Source organism: Mauremys mutica, chromosome 9 (genome assembly GCF_020497125.1).
Source record: "Mauremys mutica isolate MM-2020 ecotype Southern chromosome 9, ASM2049712v1, whole genome shotgun sequence".
In the NCBI taxonomy this organism is placed as follows: domain Eukaryota; kingdom Metazoa; phylum Chordata; order Testudines; family Geoemydidae; genus Mauremys; species Mauremys mutica.
Window position 1 is genome coordinate 13,917,256 of NC_059080.1, and position 22,985 is coordinate 13,940,240.

The window sequence follows — 22,985 nt, forward strand, 5'->3', positions numbered from 1 at the left end:
AGGCTGGTGCTGACCCTGTTACAGGAATTTAAGAATCTATTTAGGCCATTTCTGTTTTAAAGGAACTGTTATTCAGTGGAATTCACCCTGCGGGACATATGGAGTTGTAGGGCTGTGGACTCACCATGCTGCTGTTCAGCATTCATGTGAGCATGCAACTATCTTTAAGATAAATTCAAGTGCCCTTGCACATTTCCAACCCATCTCTAAGAATAAATAAAACACTTATGCTGAGCTAATGTAGCTTTTCAGGAAACCAGCTCTGAATGTTGAGAAGAATTGCTGATAGAGAGGGGCTTGCATGATTTAGGCAGGGGATTCTCAGTCACCATTTTGAGTCCAGATTGGGGATTAGACCTTCAGCTGGTGTAAATCAGCAAACATAGATCTGGTCCTGAGTCAATAATGTATGAAAATAATTATATTTAGTCATCTAGAGGAAATTAGTTGGTGGTCTGTGTACAATGGAAACCACCATTACAGTTGTTACCAGTGGTGGCACAGCATTATCCATTAAGCTAAGGGTTTGGAAAATGAACTACCATATGCTCCTTAGAGGTAACTCTCCAGGTCAGAGTTTTGGTCGGTGATGTACAGATGCTTGTACATTGGCTGCCTAAAACTGAGACCTTCCTTACTTAAATAGAGTAACATAAAATGTAAACAATACCCTTCTCTCTTGTAATTGCTGTTTATTGGAGTTTCATTGAAGAGAAAAGTCTCTCATTCTCAAGCTGCTAGCCAAACGCGCCTCTGATTTCTCCCCCCTCCCTATTTTTATGAAATGTATGGTAATTTTTATACTAAAATCTAATGTTTTTCTTAGTAAAAAGTTTTTCTTCTAAGCAGTGTTCAAGAAAGAGAATAATACATTAGGGAAATTCAGTGGAGAGTGCTAGAAGCTTTGGAATTTTGCCATCAAGGCAAAACATACTAACCCATCAAAGAGCCCAGATGTAAAAGACAGTGCTCAGGAGGAAAACTTCTGTCTCTTTTGTTGCTTTCAATTAATCCTATTATGGTTTTATATAGTAACATTGCAATCCCAAAGGGCTGCGTTTATTGCAAGACTTTGGATATGTTGCAACAATGAAATGTTTTATAAGTGTTTTGAATCCTCTGGAAAGAGCACAAGGGCAGCTTGTTAATATCGCACGGATATGTTTAACAACCGTCATAGGGTGGCACCAACAACACACTGGACAGTTTAAGACAGATGTATCCTATAAGACATCTTAAGGAAATTTAAGGGCACGTCAGATACATTTCAGAGGGAGCGAACAACCAAGCTGCACCTAATGTGCTGCAACAATGTGGTTGATGGTTTAATAACACTTGTCTGTGACAAAATAGTCCAACTGTAGGCAATCAAGGAAGAGGGGTACAAATCATTCTAAACCCCAGATACTATAAAATATGGAATAACTAGCTGCATTTCTTCCTATTCACAATGGAATTAACCCATATATAATTTTAAAAAACCTCTCTCTACACTTGCAACACAACAAGCTGAACAATTATTTATATATCCTGCAATAACCAAGTAAGAATGTACTTTCTCACAGATATCTTCCCAATACTCACTTATTGCTAGCAGTGACAGTAGTCTATTGATTGTGCACGTCTCATGCAGGGGAAACTGCTAAAATATAATTTTGCACGAGTGTATTGAATATACACTAGCACAAAAATCTGCCATTTTGGTATTTTTATATAGGCAATGAAAACTCCAGCTGAAGGTGCAAGAGGAAAATAACTGACCATGATAGGGTATGTCTATGCTGCAGTCCACGGGGTGATTTCAGCTCAGGTTAGCATACCTGCACTTGCTTTAATCCAGCTAGTGTGGCTACAAATTGCATTGAAGACATCGTGGTATAGGCTTCAGTGTGGGCTGTACAATCTAACCCAGAACTTTGGGTACATACTTTACTCCTGAGGGAATTCTGCAGGACTGCGTGTCTGCAGAAAATGCCCCCGCAGAATTCCTGTGCTTCCCTGCAGAAAATGTCAGGGAACCCATGCGGGAGGTGGGGGGTTGGATGACCATGGGTGCAGTTTTGGGGGGGGAGGGAATTCCCCCCCAAATAGAGGCAAGGCATGGGGTGCATACGGGGTTACGTGCCACTGCCCCCCGCCTCATTTCTGCAAGTGCAGAGCTGCCTAGATGAAGGAGGCTGTGTCCAGGGTCTGCTGAGTCTGCAGCTGAACACTGCCTCCTGGGTCCTAGTGCCAGTCATGCTCCCCTTCTGTTTGCTGGGAGCCTTCCTGTTTTTTGTGCAACAATGCGTGCCTGTGGTGGGGTGGGAGAAGAGGCAGTGGAAAAGGACCCAGGCACACCACCCCGTGCTGAGCCCCAACTACCTTCACCTGGATGCCCTGCAGAGTTCCATTGCCCCTGCACCTAGAACCCCCAACTAGCCCCTGTGCATCCAGATGTCCCACTGAGCAACTCACACCCAGATTGCCCCACACAGAATCCTCTCACCCCACACCTGGATCCCCCCCATACTAAGCCCCTCCACACTTGGATCCTGCTGGGCTGAGTCTGCCCATCTGCACCAGGTGCACCTAGCACAAAGGGGCAGGGCCCCGGGGTGTTTCTGGGGCAGGCCAAGCCTGCATCAGGGTCGGGTGCAGCCTCACTGCTGAGTCCCTGTGCCAGGGGAGGTGAGGGCTTCAGGGTGATCTCCCACCTCAATGCAGCCAGTGGCCAGTATTCCCCACTGCCATGCTGGAGCCACCTTTATTTATTGACAACATTTGTAGAATTTTAAAATATTGTGGGCAGAATTTCTATTTTTTTGGCGCAGAATTCCCTCAGGAGTAATACTCACACTGTGCTTTGCCACCAAGTCTTAACTGCTATTTGAGCCATGCTAGCTAGATTAAAGCTAGCTCATGTATGCCTTCCTGAACTGTAATCACATCTTCCATTGCATGTAGACTTACTCTGAGTCCTTTTCAAAGATTTTACTTCTCAGGAAACAGTCACTCAGCATCCTGTAAAAGCACAAAGTGTGGAGAATTTGGGATTTGCTATCAGTACTGTGTGCATATCCGCAAAACAAAATGCTCTGTTTAATATTGCTTATCGCTAATTTTTTTTTGCATGATAATTGAAGCATGAACAGTATCTGAGGGCGAAGCAAACTAGATCTATTGCTGCATGGTCAAGCCTATCAGAATATATTGCTGAGCTCCAGCAACCAAACAGTTTTTCAGAATATCAACTGAAACAAGAAGCTCCAGCTCACTAGACCTACACTCACCGTATGCTTGTGTAGCATCACCTGTAACAGCAAATAGCTATGTTCAAGTGTGAGGGTGCATTCAAAACAGGCAGAGATATTGTGCTGAACTCATCTGACACTGAAAATGGACAGTTTTTATTACATTCCACATCCTCCTGAGTTGTCAGGCAATGATAATGAAGTAAGCCCTGCTGAAATCACTCACCATGAGAAAACAGCATACATTACTTTTGGAACTATCTCTGCAGTTCACTCAGTAGGAAAAATGGCTTTCCAGCTATTCACACTGTAGAACACGTAAAAGAAAGGAGTGTGGCAATATTATGTATCTGCTTTATTTAAAAAGTAACACACAGAAGGTTCCCCTCTTCCAAGCTCCTCTCACACACAATAGATCACTGTGCTTTTGAATATGGCCCCCGTTTGGGCAAATCCTCTTCAGAGGATACAAGATATGGGCAGATTTCATCACACCTCGTGTGCCGACGTCACATCAGCTATTTCAGTGGATCTCAACTTTTCCAGACTACTGTACCCCTGAAGCCCTAGCCCCTCTGACTTAGCTTTGTGGGGCCTCCTGTGGTGTGGGACCCTGGGCAGTTGCCCGGCTTGCCACCCTGTAAAGCTAGCCCTGCATTTGCGACCCCCCTAAACCTGTCCCGTGACCCCCAGGTTGAGAAACTGATGTAGATGAGTTGACATACTCCATGGAAGACCTCTGCATACCTCCAGGAGTAGGTGTACCCTTGGTTCAGAACAACTGAACTATACAGTACAACCCGTATTCGCACTGGTGAGTTGTGGGGGCTCACTTTGAAGCCAATCTCTCTTTTTTACATAGGACATCAACATCAGTCAGATTCTTTTTTTAAAAAATTGGGAAATTATTGAAGATAAAAATGTCAAAGGGATAGTAACAAAGAATCAAGTACCAAACCAAAGCTTTAATGTACTTGTTTTTAAACTGTTGACAGTGCTTTCTGTAGGATGTAGCAAGAAACCACAATAACTCGAACACTAAGGGAACAATAATCAGTGTTGCCATTCTTCCTATTCGTTTAATGGTGAAAAGGAAATGCATTTACCCAAACACCTAATTTTAAACTAAAACAAGGTTCAAATAACTCTAGTTTTTATTTTATTTTTTCCTATTTATAATGAGCGAGGTGTCCAAAACGCTTGGACACTTGAAAGATGCAGGTACACACAACCACACATTCTCTTAACTGTACTATAGCTCCAACTAGAATTAGTATTTTTAAAATGAAGTTTAAGGTAACAAGAACATCAACCCGTTTGCTTCTTTTTTTGTTTTGGCCCTGGTCCAGCAATGAGATGTATGTAGGAGGACCCCTGTACACGATTGCAAGATCAAAGCCTTTCTGGGTAATTTGTGTCCGTGATGTTAGTATTGTGATACAATTAAGGTATTAGAGTTAAAAGAGTGAAATTACTGCTGCTTTTTTGTCAAATTCTGGTGTCTACGGCATTCAGTGCAGTGGCACATTTGAATGTCTTGCTGGGAGTTAAACATCATTTTGCTACTGACAGATGATCTCTACAAAGGATACTTCCCTGCAGTCTGACTGCTTGTGAACCCAGCTGTGGAGAGAGTCTGAACAGGATATCATAAGCTCCTAGTGAAATTGGTTAAATAAATATGGCTTCACATCAAGCGGATGATTTTGATAAACAGGAGCCCAGGCCATTTAGATGTAGAACTCGATAATGCATTTTCAGCCAAACTTATATTTTTCTCTGTTTATTCTAAAATCAATGTCTCATGTGATTAATTCTGACCTTAATGAGATTTTTTTCTCTTTCAATGTGCCCCTCTGCTAGTAGGAAGGACAGGACAATGAGCTAGAGTCAAGTACAAGTCAAATAATTGAGCAATTGCTAAAAGAAAAATAATCAGTAAATACTCTAAAATTCAATGTCATTAGAAACATTTGATTCTTGAATAGGCCATAAGTGATCATAATTATTATTTCATGGATGTATCTGAGGACCAAATGATGTTGAGATTACAGGTTGGGAAATTGCTCAGTTGAATCATTCTTTCATCACATTATCAGTGACAGCAATGTTTTTATTTTTTTGTAAGTGGCCCCTGAAATTTGTGCATGTGTAATTTCCTTAACAATTATATATATTGTTACCAAAGTATATATGTAAGTTATGGCTGGCTGTGTGTGTGTGTGAGAGAGAGAGAGCGAATATACACATCTCTCTATATGAAAATATACATTTATTCATGTAACATTAATGTAATTTGCTCTGCCAAAAGTATCTAAAGAAATGTTGTGGCAGACCTCTCCAGGTCATGGCACCAATTTCATGCTTTACAAAAATTTCATGTTTAAACCTCTCAGATAATCCGAATAAAACCATGAATTTGTTCACATTAATTAAACATGTTACCTAAATGCTGCATTATGAATGCACTTATATCTTTTAATTTCCATGCCATAAAAAGGCATGAGGAATAAAAGAGATGTATTGTGAAGGGGAAAGAATTAGAAAATACTTTGAAGGTTTTAAATAAAACATTCCCGTATATTTAATTTTTACGTACAGCAGGATTACAATGTGCTTAAAAGAAAGGGAAATGCCAATCATACATAAGAGAAACAGTATTTCCAATGACCCATTCAGAACTCACAAACAGGCAGGTTAAATAATTCATTATTTCAATACACCTATCTAAATGTCAACACACAGCAATTAATTTCAGATTTCAGTACAGCAGCACATCAAATATTGTGTTTGGGGTTTAACTCACTAATTAGTTCCCTAAAACTGTGATTTTTATTAGAGTGCTGGAGGATGCCAGAACAGAAGTACCATATTAAAGGTCTACACCAAAATTTTCTGATGATATGGTGGAATGGGTAAAACGTCTTTTCCATTTTGCTTTATTATGTAGAGGTTTAAACTACACCATAGTACAACCTATGGGCAGATTGCCTGGGTCAGACCAAGGCTTTCATCCTTTTCACCTCACTCTCTCTGCTGAGGTTGATAACTATATCACCTTGTTCTTTGGTTTTCATAAGGGGACAGGATATGAATTGAGCTAAGACCAATGACTTCATCCATTCATCCAATGGCTGCTCAGTGGCCTGCTTTAAATAAATGTTGGTGGGCTTCAGTCCAATTCCTTGTTGGCAGGAATCTGCCAAGGAATGAATGCATCATGGAGACTTAGTTAATCTCCCATATACATGTGCTCACTTCATGTCAGGTAGAGATGGTTGAAATTTTTAGAAAAAAGTTTTTGTTGGAAAGAGGATTTTCCACAGAAAACTACTTCATTTGACAAAGTGTTTTTGTTTTGAATTGAACATTTTAGAGGGGAAATATAATTTTTTTGGTGTTTTTGAAATTTTTCATTTCAAATTGTGGGAAAATTTGACCATGAGTTGGAAAAGTAGACTTTTCCTCACATTCTTGAGAGAGAGATATAATTTAATTTTCCCACAAGAAAAGCATTATTTCTTGATGGGAACATTCAGGGCATTTCCTGTGAAAATGCCCAGTTTCTGGCTAGAAGTAATGTTGTGGATTGAGGCATTTTGTTTGGATACTGGGTGAGGAGCCTGTGAGAAATAACTGTGGCAAAGAAGTTAGTAGGATTCAGAAAAGGATCAAACATTGTCTGCAGAGACACTAAAGAGGAAAATAATTAGAAATACTGACCCATATGCCTCAGTACTTAATCCAGTTGCTGCCTGCCAGGGGTAAAGAAAAAAATAAGAAAATATGGAATTCGGGCCTGGTAAATGGACTATAGTGGAGGTGCATGCAATGTTGTTGTATCCCTGTTAGTCCCAGGATATTAGAGAGACAAGATGGGTGAGGTAATATTTTTTTTTATTGGACCTGCTTCTGGATCTGAAGAAGAGCTCTGTGTAAGTTTGAAAGCTTCTCTCTCTCACCAACAGAAGTGGGTCTAATAAAAGATATTTCCTCAACCCAGCTTGTCTCTCTACATTGGAAGTGGTCTTTTCTGATCGAGGCTGAGGCATATTGGCATGACCTTTATTGCTGTCTATGCTTCTATCAGTAAACAGAATGGTATCTGTAGATAAGCATCTTTGACCAGTACTATAGAAAAACTGACAGAATGGTGCGTCACAATGAACCCCCACGATGCTGGACTTATGCGTACACAAAAAAAATGGATATTAGGTCTGTATTTTTATATATTGTAAAACTAGGTGATATGGAGTTAGTGTGTGCAACAATTCAAATACCTTAGTTTAGTGCTGAGCTATGATTGGGGCCCTATCAAATTCTTGGCCATGAACAATGCATCGCGGACTGTGAAATCTGGTTTCCCTCCATGAAATCTGATATTTTATGTGCTTTTACCCTATACAATACAGATTTCACGGGGGAGACCCTCAAATTGAGGGTCCTGACCCAAGAGGGAATTGCAGGTTATTTTAGGGGGGTCACAGTATTGCCACCCTTACTTCTGTGCTGCCTTCAGAGCTGGGTGGCTGGAGAATGGCAGCTGTTGGCTGGGAACCCAGCTTTGAAGACAGCGCCCTACCAGAGGCAGCACAGAAGTAAGAGTGGCAATACCATACCATGCCATCCTTACTTCTGCGCTACTGCTGGCGGAAGCAACTGGCAGCAGCGCAGAAGTACAAGTAGCAGTACCGCAATCCCCCGCTACAATAACCTTGCAACCCCCCCAACTCCTTTTGGGGGCAGGACCCCTACAATGACAACATCATGAAATTTCAGATTTAAATAGCTGAAATAATGAATGTTACTATTTTTAAAATCCTATGACCATGAAATTGACAAAAATGGACCGTGAATTTGGTAAGGCCCTAGCTATAATGGGAATGGGGATGCTAGGAGTCACCTCCAGGGTGCTTCGAGGGAGTTAACATGAATTTTCTGCAATAAGAACATACATCAAATAAACTAAAGAGCAAAGTTTATAAGACCATGACTAGGCCAACCATGACATTGTAGGCTGGGCCTGGAATGCTGGCCAATGAAGACAAGAAAACAACTATTACTTCACACTGCCAAATGCTCAGACGGACGCTGGGTAAGATGAGAGCTGAGGCTGTGTAATGAAACAGCATGAGCCATGATGCAGGTACCCCCATCATGCAAAAGCCGAGAGAGTACTGAACGAGATGGTTGGGTCATGTGACACAATGAGACACGTGATATGTTTGTCAAAGAGTATATGACCTGGGGTTATGGGACAAAGAGGATAAAGAAGACCCAGAAAAAGGTGGTTTGAGACACTGAAGGAAAGCATGAGGAAGGTTGGTGTCCGCTTGGAAGACACACTCAACAAGAATGCTAGGAGATGACGAGCAAGAGCTGCTGACCCAGACTAAAGATAAAAGGTGAAAGCAAAGCAGAGGATTTTTAGTATATTGTTATAAAAATATCCTTGGTAAAATGCTGAGTCATTATAGCCCAATCCTGCAACTTCTTACATGTAGGCAGAATGCTGCATGGATCCCCATTGTGGTCCATTGGGCTTTGCATGAGAGCAGCGGTATCCCCAGGCAATAATTTTCTGGATCCAAGGCCCAAATATAGAGAGTAGTAATATTTGCTTTTAATTGCAATATAATACTTGGGTTCCTCTATGACAATTTACCTGTAGAAGAGAGGACAGGATTTTACCCTTTCTGCTACCCCCCCCCCCGAACACTCATGACAGAGCAAAGAGAGATACAGAGCGAGTACCCCCTTAAGCATTAGGTGTGGGGTCTGCCAGCGTTCCAGGAGGGTGGGAGCAAGGTCTGTGTGAATGAAGGTATCATTTGTGTGTACTACGGCAATGGCGGAGGTGCATGCTGCTCATTTTTAGAGGATCAATAAGGAATTCTATAGGGTGTGTTGTCCCTCCTGAGCTTAGGAATCCTCCACTTAGCCTTTCTGCTCCCCGTCTCCATGCCTCTTGCTCTAAGGGCAGAATTTTGCCCTTAACTTCCCATTTGTCCTCTTACAAAATATTGAAGAAAATGCGAAGGGGGTGGAGCTACTCTGAATGTTTGCAATTGATACTTGTTGCTAGAGAAACTACTTAAATAGTGTCCAGGAACTGAGGGCACTTGTCCTATAGCATCAGGTGAGGGGCTATTACTTGAAGTAAAGTATCTCAAATCTAGTTCTCAAAATGGAATTATTTTAAAGACTTGCAGGATTCTTGATCTCGATGAGTAAAGTATCTGCATATACACATACTTGTATCACATACATATCTGGATTTCAGGTAGCTAGGGAGAGAGGGTTATTAAAAGAGATCTATCTTTTCAGTCCCCAAAAAGTAATGCACCCTTGTAACCTATTTCATGCTGCTCCTTTCCTCTGTTGATTCCGGCTCCCATACTGTTGCTCCTCTGACTCCTGCCCTGTGTTTACTTGAAACATGGTGCTTACAGATAAAAGAGGAGGCATATTTAGGGTCTGGTTGTGGTCCTTTTGCTCTCCTTTGCACTGATTCTTAGACAGTATAATTAAGATGATACATTAAGGTTTTAATCTTGGGTAAAATAAAGAAAACAATGTATTTACGAGATTGCAGGGCAACAAAACATAGGCTCTAATTCAGTTTTTCATTCTAGTGCTAAACTCACCGTGGTCAGAATCTTACACTCCTAGTGTTCCCAATGTGCGCCATATGAAGCCTACTGAAGCCAACATGTATTTTTCCAGAGCAAGAACAATAGGACTGAATCCATGATTTTTTTTGTGCCACATTTTTTGCTATGAAGGACTGTGCACTTTACCTATCTGCTTGGGATACTGACTGGCATCCTTCTGTATATCAAAGCCTGTTTGCTCTTTGGTTTCTGACCCTTGATCAGCCTCCTTAATTCAAAACTCTATAGGTTTGTTTTCATGGCTAGGGACACTGTACTCTTCCACATTCTCCATCACCTAAATAAGAACTCATCCAGAATATTGACAGTATTCTTGTTCACTAGGGCCAATAGTATTATGTGTTCTGAATATAGATAGCTGTTACCTCCGATGCCATCTTGGTCAAATTTCAACTTCGGGCAACTTTTGCCTACCTAAATTCCCCTTATAAGAGTTACCATTGACTTCAATGGGAACAGAGTTCAGATAGTGATGAGGGCTTCTGAGAATCCTACCCTAAAACCTTTGCTTCCATACTCTCATTTCTCACACCTTTTCTTCTCTTCTCACACTCTATTACAGTGTGAGGAAGGTGTTTTCACCAGAAGTCCAGAATGCCGGTGTATTTTTGAGCCCATGTTGTACAGTATCAGTGTGTTCTGTGAGCATTCAGCCCTAGAAATATGGAGTTTTGCACACTAACTATATTCACACTGGAATTAGAACTAGACTTGTGGAAATCCAGAATTACCAACATGTCAGTCCAGCAACTTCTTTCCGTCGGCAATGAATACTGATTACCTTCTCCACACTAAGCAATTCATCCAGACAGTATCACTTAGTTAAAACATATCTGAACTGAAATGCAAAACTCTTTGGACTGTAATACATAAAGGAACACCCTCAGATAGTTCAGGCTGCAGTTGGTTTTCGGCTTGTTTTCTTTTAAATATGGGATGGGGATCACCAAAAATGTATCATCTGAATATAAATATTTCATGAACTAAAGCAAGTTTTCCAGCTTCCCTGCAATTCTGGCTCTTTGAGAGTACAGACAGCCTCTTTCTGGGAAGCCATGATTCAGCAGGAAGTCACCTCCTCTGCAAGTGCTGTTATCTATCCCTGGATTTGCTCTGAGTCAGTTTCCTTCTGATGTAACTCTGGGCAGTAGTGCTACCTTGCTAACAGAGACTTTCCTTTATTTCAAATTGTTGGGAGCCTGTGCTTTTAGGGCCAGGAGTCTTTGAGCTCACCTTTCACTGCCACCTTGAAGTTCTGAATGGCCATGGTGTACACAGCACAGAAGCAACTGCAAACTCCCTGTGTGACTACTGTTTTGACATACTGTTGTTTCCATCCTATCGATCATAACATTTAAAACAAAGTTAACCATTTTAAAGCAGTTCTCTTAAGGCAAAAAAAAAATCTTTACAGCATTGTATAAAATACTGAATCAAACCATGAAGTCCTTCCTTGTCCTTTTCTGTGGGAGTGTGTGTGTTTTCTTTTGTTTTTTAATAAGCAGTAAGTGTGTTTTAGTAAAACAAATGTGATTGTTGTATTATCTTCCATGTCACAGAGGTGACTGAGATAGCATGACCTACAGGGCCATCCTTTAGCTCACACTTCCTGTCTGGTCTGTTGTTGGAGCAAATTGAAAAAATATTGCTTAAAGACGACTCTTTGGGAGCCTTCAGAAATAAGACTTTGACAGTGTGGAGATTTTTATGACCATATAATTGGAATTTCCACCAGATTGTAAAAACTCTATTTGTAGAAAATTGGGTAAACTGATTTAAGGCCAAATTCCAGAGTTCGTATGCCTTCCTTAGTCTCAAATCCCAGTGATGTTGCAGTTATAACTCCAGACCTCTCTCTCTATTACCTGCAAAGTATCCCTGTGCTTCTTTACTTATTGTTCCAATGGGCATTTCTTCCTTTTCACAAACTATATTTCAAACAGAGGAAATATGTTGAAAAGATGTTATTGATGTAGTTATCAGAGCAAATATAATCTACCGTGCCTTGTGGTACTGGCTATAACATTGATTTGATGTTACAAAGATACCACAGTTAGCTTTGACTCTGATAATTTCTTGCAGTGTAGCCAAGAGTCAACAAGCCACAGGTGTGATTGTAGGAGATATGATGACAATTTTGAATATGTAATCTTCCCCATCTCTTCTATTTCTCGCAGGGATGCTCTTAAAAGTTCAAATCTCTATCAAACACAATAGTGAATCTATAATTTCTTAATGTTTTTCCTTCTAAAATCTTTTGAAGTGGTTTTATACTCTGAAAAGTCTTTATAATAGCATCATGGAGTTGTCTTTCAATGACTCCTAATCAAATCAGCCCAGTTTACAAGTATAATGTATTTTTCTAACTGCCAATTCAGAATCTGGCCCTAGTCATGCTCCCTTAACTGTGTTGGCTTCACAGTACTCACAGGAGTAATGGATTCCAATATTTACTTTTGTCACCAATGTAAACAGATATGGCTCTGAACCCACATAGGAAGCAGATCTGTTGAATAAGTAGTTGCAGTTTCTACATAGTTGCATTACTGATGGTAATCATGCCTTCGGCCAAATTTTGCTCACCATCCTTCTATGGGGCCCAGCTGTGACCAGGGCCCTGTTGTTGTGCCAGGTGCTGTACAAACACACTCAGAAACAGTCACAGCCCCACAGAGTTTACAGTTTTAAGTAGGCAAGACAGACATAGGGTAGAAAAGGATAATCATACCATTATATATATGGGGAAATGAGACCAATATTAAGTGAGTGACCCATGGACACATGAGGATAATAGCAGAGTTGAGAATCAAACCATGGGTTTCTTGAGTTTTAGTTCAGTTCCCTTAACCACCAGGATGTCCTTCCTCTTGAACAGTATTGAAATAAAAGCAGCAAAGAGTCCTGTGGCACCTTATAGACTAACAGACGTATTGGAGCATGAGCTTTCGTGGGTGAATACCCACTTCGTCGGATGCCATAACACGGCTACCCCTCTGAGTATTGAAGTAGTTCTATTAATTGCAAATCAGACTAGTCATGGAGTAAGGTGGGCAGAATTTGGCCCTTCAGTAAATGTATTGCTCATTAAAGTTTCCTATATCCACTTAACCCGTCTCCAGAACAATATAGAAAAGCCTCTGTGCTGTCTTCACCCTGTCTTCTCAGACTTCCAGCATGGGTTCTAATTAGTGCCAGTTGTGATGGTGATTCTTTTGTGTGGAAAGGGGACTCAAGCCCACCAGCTTATTTTACACAGAGCATCACATTTTCTTCACACCGTCACATAATATGCAACTAACAAATATAACTCTGGTATGGGCCAGCGGCAAATTACCCTTATGGTGTAAGAGAGAGAGAGGCAGAAGATTTTGATTTCCAGGGGATTTACCTAGGATTCTCTTGCAGCAATGTGCTGCCCCTTAGCACAGACTGCATCTTGGCACATTCTAGTGTAAAATGAGTTATTTCTTTACCTAGAATTTTACAGTCCATTAGCAGCTGTGATAGTTGGGGACAGACGTTAACTGGGGAGGCCAATAACCTGTGACCTTTTAACAAGGAAGATCCCCTCTATCTCAGCTAGCTGCCTTTTGGGCAGTTTGCACAGTGCCTAGTTGTGACAATCCATATCCCTATGTTCACCCCTTTTAGGGATAACAGTGAAACTTTTACAAAGCATGCATTGTGAGGTATCCTCTGAAAACTTATGAATTGCTGATCATTACTGTTTTGGTAAAATATTTGTGGAAACATTGTATGCAAAGTTATAAGATTCCAATGTGTAACATTACTGAGATCTGTTCCACCATCCTCTGGAAGGCAGTCACAAACCAGTTCCCCAGAGACAAGAAGCTAGCCAGTGCTTCAGCCTGGTGTCAATGAGATCAAATGGACCATCACCTGATTTAGGATGACCAGACAGCAAGTGTGAAAAATCAGGACAGGGGATGGGGGGTAATAGGAGCCTATATAAGAAAAAGACCCAAAAATCAGGACTGTCCCTATAAAATCTGGACATCTGGTCACCCTAACCTGATTAAGTGACCATTCTTCTGCAGGAGAGAGGATGTGAGCAAAGAATCTACATTTTGACAAAGAAGCAGCTTGAGATTCCTGTCCACACAGATTTTCTGTCTCCTGAACATCTTTAATGCCCCAAATGCACCCTTTCTCTCTACCAACAACATCAGCAACACCTGAAGAACCAAGGAGAAGCACTGCACTGGGGGAAGATCCTGACTGAAAGATTCAGCCAATAAGACTGTTGGAACTTGTGGTGATAGAGAGCTTTGCTTTGAATTCACTTAGCTTATTAAGCTAGGTATTAGTTGCATTTTACCTTTTATTTCTTTGTAACCAATTCTGACTTTTATGCCTCATTACTTGTAATCACTTAAAATCTATCTTTCTGTAGTTAATAAATTTTGTTTTATTGCTTTATCTAAACCAGTGTGTTTGGATTGAAGTCTTTGGGGAAACTTCATGTGGGATAGCGGGATTTCTGCAGTCATTTTCTAGTAATGAAATGACAGACTTTATATGAGCTTGTATTGTCCAGGAGGGTGCTGCACAGCACAAAACTCACATTTCTGTGGGACAGTGTGGGACGGGGAGTTTGCTGGTGTTGTCCTGCAGTGTAATTCATGAGTGGCTGGCTATAGCACTAATACAACGAAACTGGGAGTAATTTATATGCTGGAGGCTGTGTGAGAGCAGACCAGGAGTGGTCACTCTCATGGTGAAGCAGTGTAAAAGGCATCCCAGGTTGGAGAATTGAGGGAACACAGCTGTCCATCAGTCCAGATTGTACCCTGGGTAATATCACACTAGCACATAAGGTCTATTTTTGGCTGGCTCCTAGGCACTTCCATAATAAATGGCAATGCATGTACTTCCAATGCTCAGTTGCAGGCAAGATTAATTTCTCTATTTGTTCCTATAATATCTTCCAGTTTTGTAACCATCAAGTAAAACTGCAAATCCAACTGTTATAATTTATTAGTTCTTCAATCAGATATTTTAGCACTGTATGTATAGCAGACCATATAGATTAAAAACAGCTTGAGCTATCATTGGGAATTTTATAATCTCTTTTTCTACCTTTTGAGGCTCTACCTTTATGGGGAAAAATTCAGCCACCTCTTAACGAGTTCATTTAGACTAACTTGAAAACACATTCTCTTTCACTACTTCTGTTGATGTAATCTGTTCATTTTAACACTGTCAACAGCATATCCCACAGAATGATACAGCTTTCAAGAAGTGCAGATAATTATTACATTATGCCTAGTTGAACTGGAGTTAACTGCAATATATTAGGTAAATGTAAGTATTAATAAAACCAACCTATTGTGTTTCATGGAAGAATGAAGTCATAGATTTACCTCCTTGCTTAAAAAGGGAAGGACAGTGTTGTGGTTAAGGCAGTGGACTAGGGTACAGGAGACCTCAGTTTAATTCCCAGTAGTGCCACAGACTTTTCATATGACTCTGAGCAACCAGGGCCAGCTCCAGGCACCAGCAAATGAAGCAGGTGCTTGGGGCGGCCAATGGGAAGGGGTGGCACGTCTGGGTCTTCGGTGGCAATTTGGCAGCGGATCCTTCTCGGACCGAAGGACCCGCTACTGAATTGCCGCAGAGGAATGAAGCGGCACGGTTGAGCTGCTGCCGATTGCAGCTTTTTTTTTTCCTTCGCCGCTTGGGGCAGCAAAAAAGCCTGAGCTGGCCCTGTGAGCAAGTCACATAACATACCTTGTGACAGAGTTCCCACTCTGTAAAGTGGAGATGGCATTTTGTTTCTTTCTTCTATATTTAGATTGTAAAGTTTCTGGGACAGGGATGGACTCTCTTTAAGCGTTCTGTATAAGGTTCCTGTTCTTGGTTGGGGTCTCCAAGAACTACTGTAATGCAGATAACATATCCGTCTAGTTTATAGTAAGTCAGTGTGTAAAATCATCATATCCAATCCATACACTTTCTCTGAATACATGGCAGTAAATATGTAAAAATTAAGTCGCAATATAAAAAGGGATCAGAGTTGTAACCTTTATCATTGGTGAGAGCTAAAAAAACAATTGCCCAAGTTTGTGAACTAATTTATGTTGTGGATGTCATTTTTCAAAAACTCTGTTTAGATTTCTGATATTCTTAAATTGTATTTATTTTAATACATGCTACTGTTTGTTTTATCAATTTGAGATTATACATAAACTTGTCATTTTAGTTGAGTTTGCCATTTAAAATGAAAAGAGAATGTTTCTCTTTAAGAGAACACTTTGCATCATGTTGTCATGACAACAGAAGATGCTCCTAAATTGAAATACTGACATTTCCCCCAGTGTTTATTATTAATGATGCAGCCATCACTCACTCCTCCCTCACCTTTGTCACTTCTGAGGGTCTCTGCTTTAAAATGTAAATCTGCCATAAAGAGACAAAGGCTCGGGATTTTCAGGCCAGAAAAGGTTGATTGCCATAGTTCTCATTTTCTGTGTTTGAGTCTGCATAAGTGGGTGATCATATAAAGCTCAGGAATACTATTACACCAACTTCTGTGACACATTATTCAAGAGCTACAAAGGCATTTATACAAAGGCATTTTCTGAATCACTGAGACACAGTCTAGATGCCTTTTAACCAAATGTTTCTGCTGGAATTCACCTTTGAGCAGTTTTGGACCATTGCCAAATTATGCTAGCAGTAAGGGGAGTTAGGAAAACAAATGCTTCTCACAAGCCTGAAAATGTAGGAGACCCAAAACATTCTATAAACATAAGTAAATTCTATTTTGCTTTACTCTCCTTTTGAGATATTCACTGGCTCACTTGTGACTAACAGTGTGCTCAAGTGAGACCATTTCATTCAAATACATTCATGGAGTCAGAGTTTAAGGCCAGAAAGGACCACTAGATCATCTAAGCTGACCTCCTATATATCACAGAAACATGAACTGATGACGGAAAACAAAGGATAATATAGCATAATAAATTCTTCCAAGACTATGATGAGGCTATATATCACAGGACTTCCTATCAACCTCCACTGAAGCTGCCAAATCCTTTCCCAAGCATCTATCCAAGGTGGTGAACTGTTTCATCAATCCTGAGTGCCTGCAACAGAACTGAGCTCCAAGAGCTGTGAAGAATTTTCATTCTGCTGTGCTGAAAAGCACATTTGTGAAGCATCTCAAGCAGCATGGATATGCTCTGTTTGCACCCACCTACAGTCTACATGCATTCCCAGAGTTCAGTACATCCACTCATCAGGAAGTTCTGGATGCCTTACAGGAGCGTTGGCCCAAGACTTGTGATTCTGACTCACATGCCCTTCATGGCTTGTGAAAGAGAGTCATGAACAAATTATATTGCTCCTGACTGAACTATCTAGTGCCTCATTCAGAAAAGTAATCTTCCCGTCCTCCAAACATGGAATAGTTCAACTGACACTGAAGAAACCCACCCTGGATACATCAACTGTAGCTGAACTCAGAACACCTGGGTTCTATTCCCAGACTGCCACTGGTCTGCTGGGTGACCTTGGGCAAGTTACTTCACCTCTGTGTACCACTGAACCTCCATTTCCCCGTCTGTAAAATAACGACGACGGCACTTACCTCCCTTTGTAAAGTGATTTGAGAGCTACTGGTGAAAAGCTCTATATAAGAGCTAGGTGGTGGTGGTATTATTATTAATTATTATTACTACTACTGCCTGATGTCAAACCTTCCAATCCTGAGCAAGCTCATAGAGAAGCTAGCCAAATGTCATCTAATGGAAGCTAATATTCTAGACTCAGCACAACCTGGAATCAGGCCAGGACATGGAACTGAAATTGGTTTAGAGATTGGATGATGATTAGTTCCAATTGTAACTATCCTAGAGGAATTCTGAGGTGAGAGTCTCCTGGTTTATGGCAAGGATTTTATTCAAACTTTTCCTGGCCTTTATTCCTCTAATATTCTGAAAACACCTTTTTGTTTGCCTTAAACCACCAGCATCAAATTAATCAATGTCTTTAATTCAGAAAACATGTCTGTAGCTAAGGATAAAGAAGTTAATCAGTGGAATGCTTTAAAGCTTAAATGTTTTTGACATTTAAACCTTCTTTTGAGTTTATGAACAGATGTTTGTGGATGAGGGCCGACTCTAGCTTCCTGGCTGTGTGAGGCTGCCTACTGAAGGTGGTACTGAGAAAAGGGGAAGAAATGACAAAACACATGCTTCTAGGATATGGATTGCTTTACTCTACATAAAAAGTAGACACCAGTATTGAAAACATGGCCTTACTCTTCCATGGCTCTTGTGGATAGATTACCTCTGTAGACTGAATATGGTGATGCATATAAATCTAGACTGGCTAAAGCACTAATAAAATCCCAGATACAGCAAACTCTGTTAAGACAGAGGCTCACGTTGATGTGTCTATGAGAATAGTTATAATAATTAATGCTAAATGAAGAGTTTTGGAAGGGAAATAAAAACTCCTGCTTCCAGGCTTAAGCCAGTCTCTAACTATTAGAGTTCAGAATAGAGCCTTCTTGCTGGGGTTGGAGGGTGGGTAATCCCACATCTGTCTACTTTGGGGTTGCATCTTCCTCAGACTTTTCATGTAGTGGCCACTGACAATGACAGGCTACAGGACTAGATGGACCATGGGTCTGATCCAGTCTGGCAGCTCCTATGTAGAATACTGTAATTAGGAGATTATTTGTATCAAGGGAGGGAAGAACGGTAGTGGTGAGAGGAAGATGTGGTAACTGAAGTGATTTGGAGGCAGATGAGGGATCGCAGTTGGAGGGTAAAACACTGATTAGTCTTCCTTGATTCAACAGCTTCTGAGATGGCAAATATGTATGATCAACCCTTTTTGTTAATCAAACAAGAGTATCTGCTGTAAGGGCAAGACTCAGCCCAGTGCAGAGGATCCATGTAAGACCCTCTGTACTACTCAACGCCAGCACTGAGGATTTAAGAGTGGAAAGACTTTTTCTTGCACCCTATGATGTGAGGTGAAGTCACTCTAACACAGAGGGCTCCATTCCGGAGGTGGAAACAACTAATTTGTATATTTCATCAGCTGTCTAGTTTGGTTTCTTGTAAGACTAAAGCTGTGATAGTATGAATTAAAATCCCCACAGTTCCTCAGAAGCAGAGGGGCTTTATTCTGGAGGCACCTGCTGCCTGTTCGCAGTGCAAGGCTCTGTCTGTTCCAATAGTGGAGCAGAATGAAAATAACCAGTATGTGTATGTTTTTCAGTGAAGACAAGTAAGCTAAGCTAATGAGCCCACGTGAGCTTAATTAAAATCAATAGCGAATGTAAAAGCGAGAAAAACAAATTATGGCAGCAAGTAAAACAGCAACAAAAAATGTTACTGTAGACATTTTAAAAACCAGTCCAGGAGAGTCACCATAGAATCACAGATGTGTGAGAGAGAATATTGCAAGGGACACCCCCACAAAACTTCTAACAACTGACTATGATACAGAGAGATGTAAAGCAGGCTTGGTTACTTAAAGATCAATGTCACTGGCAGGAAACGAAATGTCAGTGTGTCATAATATCTCCTGCCTTCTTTCTCACCCAGGAGTCAATTCTGCCCTAACACAAGTGAGTCCCAGTCTCAATGGCTTCAGTAGATGAGTGCCTACTTACGTTGGGTCTGAATTTTGTCCTATTTGTTCAGTCACAGGAACACCTGTATGAAGCTATTGGTTTCTCCTTGAGATGTTTTGTGCAGTAAAATCAGAGAAACTCATGGCAAATAAACCCTGAAAATGTTCCCAATATATTGTAACCTGATAAACTTTGAATTACTTGCTTTAGCTATAGCCAGATTTGCAGTTAAATCAAGACTGCATTCAGACCTCACACATCTTCAGTCTTGAGCTGACAATATATCAACAATACGTCTATAAAGAGGACTTTTCTAAAACCAAGTTTTGTATTCCTTTCTCTCTGATTCTGATCATTAGTTTGCTTATGACGGGCCATTCCCTTTGAAGATCTTCAGTGACAAGCATTTAGCTAAGGTGCTTATGCCAAGATTCAAGCTTTTAAAAGTCAGTGTCAATCAACTAAAGGTGAGTCTGCTACTTCTACTTATCTCTCTTTAAAATTTATTTCTTCAGGACCATCACTCCTTCCCTGGAGTTTATTCCACCACGCTACTTCTAAATGGAGGAAGACGTATGTGTAATACTGTTTGGCGCATCTTAAATTCTTCCTTCAATGCATTTTTGAGAGCTGCACAACCATTTAAGATTCTCTGTTAAGGTTCCAGTTCAGATGTTCTTTTTGACAGTTTTTAAATTAAATCCAAATTGCCCAGAAAGCTGAGACATGATTGATCTGTCGGGATGGGCCGTCCTACTGCCGGTGTGAGCATGCTGTGGGATTCTGCAAATTAAGTGGACCCATTTTTTTTAATCTTCTCTCTAAATTCTGAGAAGTTTGTCCTATTTATTGAAGCCCTTTAACAGTTTTCCTTAGAGACAAAAAAAAAAACCTTTTGCTTCTCAGTCAGACTTCAAGTTTCCTCAGGTGAAATGGATTTACATGAGATGAGGTCTTTTCAGTGTCACTCTGTTGCAATAATTAAATCAACTTTATTTTTTCTGTCTTGTGCTGGCTCTCTCTCTCTCTCTCACACACACACATAATTGCTCACCATTTTTGTTTTCATTTTTCTCTCTCTCTCAAAAAAAATTCCCTGAGTCGTATTGTAAATGAAGTGATGAAAGGTCTTTTAACACAATATTGAAACAGATTATAGAACAGGGGTAGGCAACCTATGGCACACGTGCCAAAGGCAGCACGCAAGCTGATTTTCAGTGGCACTCACATTGCCTGGGTCCTGCCACTGGCCCGGGGGGCTCTGCATTTTAATTTAATTTTAAATGAAGCTTCTTAAACATTTTAAAAACCTTATTTACTTTACATACAACAATAGATTAGTTATATATTATAGATTTATAGAAAGAGACCTTCTAAAAACATTAACATGTATGACTGGCACGCAAAACCTTAAATTAGGGTGAATAAATGAAGACTCGGAACACCACGTCTGAAAGGTTGCCAACCCCTGTTATAGAACAAGACTCAGAAAAACCATTGATTTTAAACCATATTCTTCCTTTCACTTTAATATGAATAATCAATCACACTATCTAGATGCTTATATGGGCACTTTTTCTGTATTATTTGTAAATAAAATGACAGAATGTCAGCTTGTTCACTTCCAGTATATAATGTACTGGAACAAAAAAAAAAATCTTACACTCAGTCCATCTAGCATGCTGGAAGGACTGGGGAAGAATGGGAAATCTAACAATCTTGCTTCAGTCAGATTTTCCTTGGCAAATAGGTGAAGAGAAATGGCTCAATGCTAACTTCTTTAAGAGGGTATTAGCAAATATAATACGTTATTCATTTACCCAAACACTGGAAAGCATGTTGGGGGCCTATTTTTGATCTCACACAGGTTTTATAGCAGTGTAAATTCATTGACTTCAATATTGACTCCTCATTTATCCTGGCATCAGTGAGAGGAGAATCGGGGCCAAAATGCACTACATGGTCATAGTGTATTTCAGCAACCAATTTAGTTGGCTGTATTGTGTAAGTCCGAAAATAGCATTTATGGCAAATTTATATAACTATGGTTGGATGAATCAGGTTTTTAAAAAAAATCCTTTCTTCTCCCCCACCATCACCACCAGCAATCTATACTCAGTTCTGAAATCCAACTCACAAAATCAACTCTTTAGATGTTCTCAAATGTAAACATAATTTGTTTCGACTTGTGGTTTATGCTGGTGCCTAAAACATGTAGGGTCTTGTGTTTAGCCCGCGTTTTCAGAACCCAAAGCAGTGGTAACTTTATTGTTTCTCTCCAGGCGGTGTCAGGAATAAATCAATGGGGACACAGTTCCTCCATCTGAGATATGATTGATATAAACCAGAGTGCGTTTACCTAAAACTACTTATTAGCTCTTAAGCACACACGCACACAAGCTGTTGCGGTAGGTTTCAGAGTATCCCAAAACATTGATATTTATCTAAAGTTAAGAGATGGTTTTGAGGAATCAGCAGCCAGGCTCCTTCCATCTAGCTGCTGGAGAACTTAAATGTCAGGCCCTTGCCCAAAGGAAAACTTCTTTGGACTGTTCCCAAGCACACTTTTTAACTAACCTTTCTATACCTTTTTTCCAAGCAAGGCACATAACTCATAATAGCGCCTAATAGGCTAACAATTTCCCTAGCAACAGCCAATAACAATTCATTATGCACCTTATCAGCAAAGCATTTCTAGTCATAACAACAATAAAACGTACATGTCAGAGGCACCTAAAACTAAGGCTGTCCAAACATTCCTTCTATTTTAATGGAACCTTAACTTCCTGTCCCATTCTCCTCCCATTCTGATAGCAAAATTGAAGCCATGCAGTTGCATGGCCTTGCCTCTCAGGGTCCCACAACTATTCCTAGCTATGTGATGTTTGGGTTTCAGCCGGCAATGGTTGAACGTACGAAATGGCTGACGGCAGAACGGTCAAATTCTGGGGCACATGCAGGAATGTCAAATTCAGGGACTGCATTTGCTCCAATGCCTGTGGAATTCAATGGAAAGCCTCCTGTACTTCTGTGGGTATTGGATCAGGCCACAAGTGCAGCAAGCAGGCCACGTATTTCCAGCATCGTCAATATATGTGAAGCAAAAAGCCTGGCCTTATGAAATGTTCAGCATAGTTTTGCAGATGAAGGTTACCGGTGTGTGAATAAGCATCCAAACCAAAGCCAAACTCCAAAGCCTTTGAAGCTTGCCCATCTTCAATTGTAATTGAGTTCACCACTAGTTAGGAATAATAGGTAATGCTATGCTTTAGTAAAAGAACATTGTTGAAATTTAAATTGCCTCTACACCCACCTGAATGTAGTGGGCTTGGAATTTGAAAGATGCACAAAGAAAAGGAATTCATAGAACTTTTCCATAAACATGATTTTTAATGCGTGAGTTAATGCTTAGTTTGTGATAAGAAGTGTGTTTTATTATTTTGTGAATTAGGATATGTTAGGAAA

General features: G+C 40.4%; 1 long non-coding RNA gene across 3 annotated transcripts in view; it reads left to right on the forward strand.

Moving 5' to 3' along the window:
* The window catches only part of LOC123377972, a 315,156-nt gene that overhangs the window by 202,268 nt on the left and 89,903 nt on the right, over positions 1 to 22,985 (forward strand). The window contains exons 3-4 of one of the 3 annotated variants that reach the window (XR_006582407.1): positions 19,880 to 19,936; positions 20,036 to 20,160. The exons of 1 other annotated variant lie outside the window; for it this stretch is intronic. This is a non-coding gene — a long non-coding RNA (uncharacterized LOC123377972). Of the gene's footprint in view, positions 1 to 19,879; positions 19,988 to 20,035; positions 20,161 to 22,985 lie in introns of those variants that run through there. One more of the 3 variants, XR_006582406.1, reaches the window with a different exon arrangement.